Below are 11036 nucleotides of genomic sequence, written 5' to 3'. Positions count from 1 at the left end.
TGTAGCCAATTCATATATGAATTGAGATGAATTATCAAACCAGACTTAATCAGACATTAAAAGATTAACACAGCTCTCATAGAACTGACCATTTCATATAATATCTCTCCTTCACTTTAATGTCTAATATGTTTTTTATAAAAGGCTCGGGTATCAGAATATGATTTCAGGATATCCCTAGAGACATGACAAAAGCAGTAAACCAATAGCAATAGCATTGGTTATGTTTGTAATGGCTCTTGGAATATACAGCATATCGTTATATTGGATGGAAAGGCGGAAAATGATACATGATTCTGCATTAAAATACCAGACTTGCCATTAGAAATAATAATATTTAACTATAGGGAGATGTAGCTTATTTTTTATCAGAATAAACTTTATTTTTCAAACAAATGATTACACTAACAGCAAATAAACAAAACATTCTAAAAGAGAACTTTTCGAATTAGGTGATTGTCCATTATCGTTCAGTGCAAGTGAATGGTGGGGCCAGATTTGCACAATGAAAGCTTAAAATGAGAAAAAATCCCAAATTGAATTAGACTGCAGTTAAAATGTAGGAACTACCACCCCCAACCCTTTTCTCTCAGTTTACTCAGAAAATTATAGTGTGGAGGAAAGGTTAAAACTAGGTCACTCTCACCCTTCTTTAACTAAGATTCAGTTTAAATTAAGTAATAATTAATCAACAATAAAGGTTTTGTTACAAACAAACCTGGGGTGAAGTAAGCTTAACAGAACAGTGACAGTGGATGATGATCTACAGTTAATAGCAATCAGATTACTCAGAATTGCACCAGTGCATGTTGTTCTTGTGCTTTCTAAGAACTGACACAACAGCAACTCTGTTTTGAGCAAGGGAAAGTGAGAGTGAGGGAACTTGTTGAGAAAGTAGCCAAACATACAGTATTGCACTTTTCTTCAAAATTCTTAAACTGCCTTTTTGAGCCAAACTGACTGGGGTGCAGAACATCTCTCGCAAAAAAATTCTGCCTTTCCCACAAAGTATCCCAGTTATTCACAAAGGGCTATAAAGAAAAGCCTGCTAAATGTTTCACATCCAGGATTAAAACCTGGAATAGGACCAGACAACATAAACTTCTTTCCGAACTGCTTCAGTCTGACACACAAATACTGCTTTGCTGTTTCCAGTTTCTGCAATATAGTGTCTTGTGTGCAGCAATGAATGATAACAGTTACGTTCTGTGAGCACACTGTACTTCAAAATCTTTAACTCTGGTGCCAGGATAATGTTTCTCCAAACATGTTTTCATGTGTGATACAGTGGCCAACAATTAAAATCCTGGGGACTAGCTGAGATACAGAAGAAATTATCTGTGAAGATGGTGTACCTGTTTTAAGTTTGTACTCCCGAGGAGACAGGAAGCGAGCATTGCTGAGCTGAATCCACAGCAGTGAATTAGTAATCCAGGCGTCGGTGAAAGGTGTGCGTGTGGTTCAGCATGGCAACAAACACTCTGACTGAGGGACACTTTTTAATAACACAGTTCAAAGTCTTCTTCTGACTGTTTGATATCCTGCAATTTTTTTATCCTTCCCTCTAGCATAGAGATTTTGAGGGGGAGCTCCTCAATAAGAATGCATTTCTCCTGACTTTTCATGGTCATTAAAAATCCAGGGAATTTCACAAAAAGAGTAGGGATGTTACCCCTAGTGTCCTCTCCAATTTTCCCATTGGCCTTTACCAATCACAGCCTCCCAATAACCCCCAATAATCTCTGAACTTCATCATTCTGTTCTCCTCCTCACCGATAGCTGGTGTGTGGGGAGCGTACTGGCAAACTATGGCTGCCATCACATCATCGTGGTGGAGCCTATAAAAACGCTTCAAGTGGAGTGTCCAGAAAAACACGGTTTAAGTGTAAGGATACTATTATTTTATTGTTGCATTTTTCCAGATGTTCTAAAGCTATAGTTTTAAAACAAACATATTTGCATCGGTAACTTAACATTCATTAATATTTCAACAAAGGATTCAGTGTTAGAGGAGATTAAAAATGAGATGAAATTATCAAACCAAACCTAATCAGACATTAAAGGATTAACACAGCTCTCATAGAACTGACCATTTCTTTCAAATTCTCTCCCTCTCCTAACTTTAATGTCTAACATGTTTTATTTTTCTAAATGGCTGTAGTCACAGAAAATGGTTTCAGGATATCCCTAGAGACATGACAAAAGCAGCAAATCACTTTGAAACCAATAGCATGTTTGTAATGCCTCTCAGAATACAGTATACAGCATGTGTATGGGATGGAAAGGGTGGAAAATGATGCATGATTCTGCATTCAAATATCACACTTGCCATAAGAAATAATTATATTTAACTGTAATGAGATGAAGCTTTTACTGTACCTTCAAAATTGCTGTCAACAGAAAAACAGCAGAGCCAACAATAAAAACATTTGGGATTTGTTGGTATTGGTTTCCTCCTGGTCATGGTATTGCACTAGGAAGAGGAAAACAACTGAAGACTTATCTGGCTACATTTTCTAAATCTAAGTATTTGTAAACATGCATTACCTTTCAAAATGAAAATAATATCACACAGAATTTGCCTAGCTACAGACAATTTACAGTAAAACGGTTTAAAATATGAGTCATTTCGTAAACAATTGTGTATTCATTTTAATTAAAATTAATTCAGTTGGGTGAAGTTACACAGATGCAGACTCTCAAGCTATTCCTAAAATGGGTGTTTTCATATGTGAGTCATCAAACATGGAAGCAGTGATTGGAAACATAACAATTAAAGAAGGATCTAAGACAAAAAAGTGAATTAAAATATTTACGTAAAATGTTATTATACAACATAGTTTGATTATCAGACTCATAGATATACATCTCCATTACACAGTTTTGTCTAATTATTTATGAATATTTTTTATTTGGCTCTGTTGTCTATATTAATAAAAATAGAGTAGCTCACTAAAAAAAATGATAAGGCATTGCATAGTACACACAAATGTTATGAAACTCTGTCAAATTCCTTTTTTTGCATAATGTCTAAAGAATTAAATCACACCCCCTTAGGTGGCAAACATCTACAGCAATGAGCAGGAAGCTTTGATAAAGTGCATTAATTCAAAGAACCAATCACTTTGGACAGAGGCCGAACCTTTCTTGTCTGAAACATATAAATGAACTGTTTTGGAACATTTTAGCTAAAGGAAACGTTAGGAGTGACTCTAAGCAGAAGACATCTCACGCTTCAAAGGACAGAAAACAGCAATCCCACAGTATCTTGATTTTCCAGGTGTCAGACTCCTGCTCCTGAACAACCTTCCATCCAGCACAGGTACTGTACCAATACCCTAATGTGTTCTTTGTTTCAGTATAATAGTCAATATTATTAATACAGACTTCATTCATTTTCAGCACTTGAAACTTTGAAACTTATGAATTACAATGTATTTTGTTTTAATATGGTATTAGGCAGAGGATTCTTAATGAAGACTCAATGTGCTCAGACAAGTGTCTCAAATGATACTGTATAATCCTCTAACAATTGACTGAGGAAAAACATGAGATTGTAGCAACAAAGAGGACAAGAGTAGTCATCAGAAAGGATGATTTTTTCATCGGTTTTCAGAGATGCTATGCTCATGTTCTAAATAAAAGTCTATCTGTACCCAAAGTTTAAATCCAGCATATAGTACAATGTTGACAATGCATGCTTGCATCCTGTATCTCTTGCGTTGTCACTAAATTTGATATTCTCTTATGTGTGTAGATGTGAAGAATAAGTGTTCTCATAGTCGTAAACCTTAAAGGTCTCATTTTCACTTGAACACCCTTCCACAGTTCTCTATTCATGACATGGTTATTTATATTTTCTTTTATTTTAAATTTTTAAAGTTTTAAATTCAAATTACAGATACAAAAAGTACGGAATAATCCCCAAAGAACGGTAACAAATGAGAGTTGGCCATTCGACCCATCTAAAACATTTTATTTCTTTGCTTTCTTGACATAACCAGCTGCACAGAATTTTGTTTGGTCACCTCATACCTTTAAAGACATACAATACAAATAAACAACATGTCAACAAAGACGATAGTAGAATGCATACACCCAAATCATTCACACACCATCTTAAACACACACCAGTACTAAAATAAGTAAGCAAACATTTAAAAAATCTCTGGGTAGGTGGGGAGAGAGGGGAGAAGTAAACAGAGGCTGGTGAGGGTGGGAAGTGTCAAAGAGGTTCTTTACAGCTTTATGTTTCAGTCTAGAGAGGTGGTCCACAGAGGGAAGGTGGTCTCCTACAGTTTTGGATCTGATATACATTACTGTCTCTAGCTGCTTCTTCTCCTGGGCTGAAGTGCTTCCATCCTACACACTCCAAACATCTTTATCTGTCTCAGGGAGAACAGCCTCTGTTGACCTATCTTCACCATGATGGACGTGTTAACCTCCCATTTGGAGTGTGGGAGATGGTGATGCCAAGAAACTTCAAATTCTCCACCACCTCTACAGTCTGACCACTGATGCACAGTGATGAGAGTCCTCCTTAGCTTCGCCTAAAGTCCATCACCAGTTTTTGGTTTTACTAAAATGTAGTTCTAGGTTTTTTTAAACTAATTCAACTACTTCATTCCTTAGTACAGACTCATCATTGTTTGTGATATGCCCTATGAGAACAGTGTTATCAGTGAACTTGAACATGTTCCATACAACACATGGAAACTCCCTTTAGTTCAGATTATTTGTCATACACACAATTGAAGTGCTTATTTGCATATGCTCCAATACAAAGACACTAACCTAACATTAAACCTATACACAGAACCACAGCTGGCGCAATAAAGTTAAATAACATCAGTGTGAGTCAGTGGTAGAGGTAGAATTCGATAGTTTGACATGTTGTGGGAAGAAGCTGTCTCTGAATCTGGAGGTACATGCCTTTATGTTCCTTCAGCATAAGGCTTACCAGAGGGCAGTGGAGAGAAAAATGAGAAACCAGGATGATTGTAATCCTTAGCAATACTGCTGGCCTTCCTGAGACAGTGAGTTGTAAAATGTTTTCAACAGAGGGGAGCTGTACTTCAATGATGGACTGGGTTGACCTGAGCACCTCCTGTGTCACAATTCGGTCAGAAAACGAGCTGCTGCCAAAACATACTGTAATAACAAATGCGGACACACTTTTAATAGTGCAACTATAGTATGTATTAAGAATATATTAAGATAAACCAAATTTTACAAACTGTCTGAGGAAGTAAAGGCACTGTTGTGCATTCTTTGTAGCCCTAGTTACATGTTGGTCCAAGTTAAATCATTAGTAACGAAAATACCCAGGAACTTGAAGCTGCTAACCATCTCTGCAGCCACCCCATTGATGTGAATGAGGGTATGTTCCCCACCCTGCTTTCTAAGATCAATATCCAGCTCTTTAGTTTTGCTGACATTGAGGGAGAGATTATTGTCAAGGCACTTGGAGCTGTGTCTGGCCACACAATTGTGGGAAACAAGGGAAACAGCACGGGGCTATGCACACAACAGTGAGGAATGCCTATACTGGCAGTCTGTGTGGAAGAGAGCCTTCCATCAACCCTCACAGTCTGTGGTCTGCCTGTCAGGAAATCTAGAACCCTACCGCAAAGAGAGGTGCTGAGACCTGATAATTAAGCTTGATGACTAGTCTGAATGGAGCTATACTGTTCAAGATGGAGCTCTAATCAATGAATAGAATTCTAACATGTGTCTTTATCATCCAAATTCTCCAAGGCAGTGTGAAGTACCAGGGAAATAATAATAATAATTAATAATTGCTTAAACTTATATAGCACTTTTCTGGACACTCCACTCAAAGCACTTTATAGGTAATGGGGACTCCCCTCCACCACCACATGTGTGCAGCATCCAACTGGATGATAATAGCATCAATAGCAGCAATAACTTTAAGCACATTGAGTAGTCCTGTATATTGGTTTAAAGATATTTTGGACCCTTCTTCTTTACAGTGTTTCAGTTAATTGGTATTATTGGAATTACTTGCATGAATGGCTTACCTTAGGTCATACCACAGCATTTCAGTTGGATCAGAACTCTGACTTGGGCATTCCAAAATGCTAAATGTCCTGAGTTTAAGCCAATATATGTAGATTTACTCCTGTGTTTAGGATCATCGTCCTGCTACATGATTCAACTTCAGATCATAAATGAATAGCCTGACATTCTCCTGTAGAATTTGCTGATACAATTTGGAATTTATTATTCCCTCAATAATTCCATAAAACCATGATTCTCCCTCCACCCCGCTTCATAGATCAGGTTTTTGTGTTGCCATGTAATGTTTTATGTCCTCCAAACATAACATTGTTTATTTTTTAAAAGTTCCACTGTTGTCTCATCTGTCCACAGAATATTATTCCAGTAGAGTATTGGAACATCCAGCTGGTCTTTGTCAAACGTGGGCAGCAATGTTTTTTTTTTTATAGCAGGGGTTTCTTCTATGCTATCATCCCATGGACACCGCTTTGTTCAGTGTTCTTCTTGTGGACTCATGAACACAGACATTAGCCTGTGCAAGAGATGTCTGCAGATTCTTACCCATTACCCTAGTGTTTTTTGTCACCTCCTTGAGATTGTATGGCTGATTTTTGTTGGACAACCACTCCTAGGGAGAGTAGCAGTGCTACTGAATTTCTTCTATTTGTACACTATCCGCATGACTGAATTGATGGAGGCCAATCTTTAGAAATGCTTCTGTAACCCTTTTCAGCCTTATGAGCATCAGCAACTGTTCTTCTCTTCTTTCTGGTCCTCTGAAACCTCTTTTGATAGGGGCATGTTTCACTTCATCATATCTTTGTTACGAAGAGCAGATTCTGTTGGTACCCAAACATTGAGTGAATAATGAGAAACACTTTTCATTATACTATGCACCTGTGTAAGTTTAATGACAATAAAGTTAAATTGAATTGAATTATGGAATTTTTTATAGGGCAGGAGACCTCAGACACACACCTGAATGTCATCTTATTGATGGGAACTCCAGACTCCAATAACCCACTTTAATAGAGATCATTAACCAAGCGGTTCACATACTTTTTTTGAACATAGACAAAGAATGTTTAAACAAAGTATTTAATATAGACAAGAAAAGGTATAATCGTTTGTGTGTTATTTATTTTGTCAGATTGTGTTTATCTATTATTATGACTTAATGAAAATTAGCACATTTTACAGTCATTTATGTAGGAATACTGATAGCTCCAAGGGGTTCACAAACTTTTTCTCACAACGTTTGAGTCCTGTTTCTTCTCCACAATGACTGTGTCATATATTGTTCTTCTGTACAAACATGAAAAAAGTTGAAAATATAATTAAACTTGGAATTTTTTTTTATTTACTGATATCTGTCTCTACATTTCAGTACAGTTTTGGCAGAAAGACAATATGGGAGCTGGAGCATCTTCAACTTCATCTGCATCTTTAGTTCATGCTGGTGGAAATGTCACAATTAACCTACGATCTGCAAGACCATGCTCCAAACTCCATGTGGCAAATGCAACTGGGAAGCCACTTCGTATATTTTATGGAGTGGAGAAGAAGGAGCTTGAAGAAATGGTGCTACACGACGGTGGAGAGTCCAGCACCAAGAAGGTCTTTAAGTCTGATCTCAAGGACCAATACATTCAACTCGACATCAACACACTCTTACCGTTTCCTGAGAAAGGCGTCGACTATGCCTGTGTGTTCGTGGAAGATGAGCATGACAGAAATACTTGCCTGGAAACCGTGGTGCTCAACTACAGTGTCACTCCTGGAAAATCTTTCATTATAGCAGCTGACCACAGCATCAAGATCCACAAGTTAGGAGCAGGCCCCTGGGTGGATGAAGAAGGGCATGACCACTCTACAAAGTAGATTTACAGCAACACCTGGTTATTTTCTATATCAAATCGATCAAAATGGAGAATCAATCTTTCAAGAAATATAATTGATAGTATTCTTTGCTTAACTAGCACATTTGTCTGCAAAATTATAGTTTCTTTGTAAACATTATCATAGACATCCTCACTTAAACACTGAGCGTATGCTGCAGACTCTTCATTGTTTGTTATTTAGAATTCCTTGTAGTACTACTAATAATACAATGTACAGTACACATATTTTTCCTTCACATTTCCAAGTCTATGTTGCTTAAAGCTGTCAATTAATAAAAACCGTGAGATTTGAAATACAATTGCCTATAAATACTATTGATACACATTATTCATATACAGTTTAGACAGCTAGCCACAGTGTCCCCAGATGTATTCAACCCCATTGATGAAAGAAATTTAAAAAACATCAGTAGAAATGAAACAGGTTTGCAGATAGTTCGACATGTTTAAACTATTCTAAAAGGTTATTCTGTAATCATAATAAAATTGCACAGAACAATGCTGTATTCACCGTGAATATTTCATTGAATCCCTGAGTACACTTCTTCATACCCCTGTAGTTAGTATGTTTTTAGTCCTGCACTGGGTCCTCTTGTCCTGTGCGTTGAGGTTCTGATTGTTCTGAGAATGAGTTTTGACTCCCTTAATGAAGAATTGGTCTTTTGAAATTGTTGTGAACTGCTTTCCTGCAGCTCAGAATCATCCGTTTGTAATGTACGTGTCTCTGAAATATATGTGGATCTCTTTGCATTTCTAGACATTCTATTCAATTTACAAAAGGTTTCCCCAGTCAGCATTTTGTTTTGTGATTTCCTTGCCAATCCTCCTATACTTGGCTTCTTCATTTTTAAAATCTGACTAGCTTGCTAACTATACGTAAGATAGATAGATACTTTATTGATCCCGTGAGGGAAATACAATCAGTACAGTGAAGGGTGCACTAAAAGAGTAACTCACAGTCCAGGACACACAAAGAACAAACTAGAACAGAACAGTATGCAGAAAAATCGTATTGCACATATGAATATAAATATAGATGTAAATATAGATATCAATATAAATATAAATGTATTTCATGGGTCTCTGGCATATATTGCACAAAAAACGGTTGTAAACAAAAAAAAAAAGAACAAATGGAGCAATGGATGTGTAGATGTGTTCAGTCCAGAAACAGGTCACTGTCAATGTTGTCTCTGCCCAGAGGCAAGGTGGATGTGTTGTACAGTCTTATGTCAGAAGGCAAGAATGACCTCCTGTAGTGCTCCCTGTCGCACCGTGGATTAATCATTCTATTGCTTAACGTGCTCTTCATTTCTACAAGCCTGTCATAGTGGGGATGGGAGATGTTGTCCATGATGGCCTGTCGTTTGGACACCATTCTCCTCTCAGCCACTACCTCCAAGGGGTCCAGGTCAGACCCAATGACAGAGCTTGCTCTCCTGATGAGCTTGTTCAGCCTTTTAGAATCCACTGCTCTAATCCCAGGGTCCCAGCATACCACTGCTTAGAAAATGGCGCTCACTACCACCGACTGATAGAACATATTACTACATAGATTGAAGGACCTGAGCCTCCTCAAGAAGTAAAGTCGGCTCTGTCCCTTCTTGTAGATGGCCTCGATGTACTTAGACCATTCCAGTCTGTCGTCGATGTGCACTCCCAGGTACTTGTACGAGTCCACCATCTCCACGCCACTCCCATGGATGTAGACAGGTTTGACTTTTTTCTATCACCAGTTCCTTTGTCTTTGTTACATTCAGTTCCAAGTGGTTCTCCCCACACCACTCCACAAAGCTGCTGACCAGTCCTCTGTACTCCTCCTCCTGCCCACCCTTGATGCATCCCACAATTGCAGAGTCATCTGAGAACTTCTGCAGGTGGCATGACTTTGAGTTGTACTTAAAGTCCGAAGTATAGGGGGTGAAGAGGAATGGAGAATGAACCGTCCCCTGAGGAGCCCCTGTGTTACTCACTACCTGTTCAGAAGTCTCACAGACTGTGGTCTGCCTGTCAGGTAATCAGTGATCCACGAGGTCATGGAGGCATCAACTTGCATCTCCTCCAGCTTCCTCCTTTGAAGTAAGGACTGGATGGTATTGAAGGCACTGGAGAAGTCGAAAAACATGATCCTTACAGTGTTGCCAGCCCTGTCCAGGTGTGAGTAGGCTCTTTGCAGCATGTAGATGATCGCATCCTCCACACCAACATTGGGCTGGTAGGCGAACTTTAGGGTGTCCAGTGATGAGCTAACCAGGGGTCTCAGGTGGGATAAGACCAGCCTCTCCAGTGTCTTCATGACATGAGAAGTCAGTGCAACTGGTCTATAGTTGTTGAGGACAGAGGGGAGCCCTTTCTTTTGTACCGGGACCAGGCATGATGTCTTCCAGAGCACAGGGACTCTCTCCAAGTGCAGGCTCAGGTTGAACAGTCAGCACAGGCCCTCAGAACTCTGGGACAGACGTTGTCTGGTTCTGTGGCCTTACCCTGGTGCAGCCTCTTCAGCTCCTTCTTCACCTGGTCAGCCATGATGGTCAGCCTGGTCTGGGGGATGGTGCTCATAGCACTGTCAGTGCTGCAGGTGTTAATGGTGGAGGTGTTGTAGAATGGCAGCTGTGGGGGATGGGGGGCTGAGTAGCTGTTGGGGGTCGTAGCTGTAGGTGGCCATGATTGTCGGGGGATGGAGGAGGTGTTGGGCAGTCGCAGCTGTGAAGGGTTAGGGAGCATGTGGCTAAGTGGGGATGGGTGTTGAGCCACAGAGGGGCCTGAATCAAACCTGTTAAAAAACTGGTTCAACTCGTTGGCCATCTCCAGGTTCCCCTCCGTTGCACCCCCAGCCTGTTTGAAGCCAGCGATCTCTCTCATGCTGCTCCATACATCTCTCACCCTATTCCTTTGCAGCTTGTCCTCTACCTTCCTACTGGAGTTCCCTCTGTATACGCTTGACCTTTTCCTTATCCCCCTTCCTAAAGGCTCTCTTCTTTTCATTCAGGTCTGAATTTCATTCATTTCATTCTTTCAGGTCGCTGGTGATCCAGGGTTTGTTATTGGAAAAGCAGTGTACGTCTTTGTTGGGGATTTTGTTGTCTATGCAGAAGTTAATATAGTCAGTGACAC

General features: G+C 39.4%; 1 long non-coding RNA gene across 1 annotated transcript; it reads left to right on the top strand.

Annotated features, from left to right (window-relative positions):
- Positions 1–3067: 3067 nt before the first annotated feature.
- LOC107075903 (uncharacterized) lies at positions 3068–8421 on the top strand. The gene is made up of 2 exons (XR_001477373.2): positions 3068–3322; positions 7409–8421. It is a non-coding gene; the product is annotated as an uncharacterized lncRNA (long non-coding RNA).
- The last annotated feature ends 2615 nt before the right edge of the window (positions 8422–11036 follow it).

Source organism: Lepisosteus oculatus, chromosome 18, assembly GCF_040954835.1.
Source record: "Lepisosteus oculatus isolate fLepOcu1 chromosome 18, fLepOcu1.hap2, whole genome shotgun sequence".
NCBI classification, from domain to species: domain Eukaryota; kingdom Metazoa; phylum Chordata; class Actinopteri; order Semionotiformes; family Lepisosteidae; genus Lepisosteus; species Lepisosteus oculatus.
This window is presented reverse-complemented; position numbering and strand designations above follow the sequence as displayed.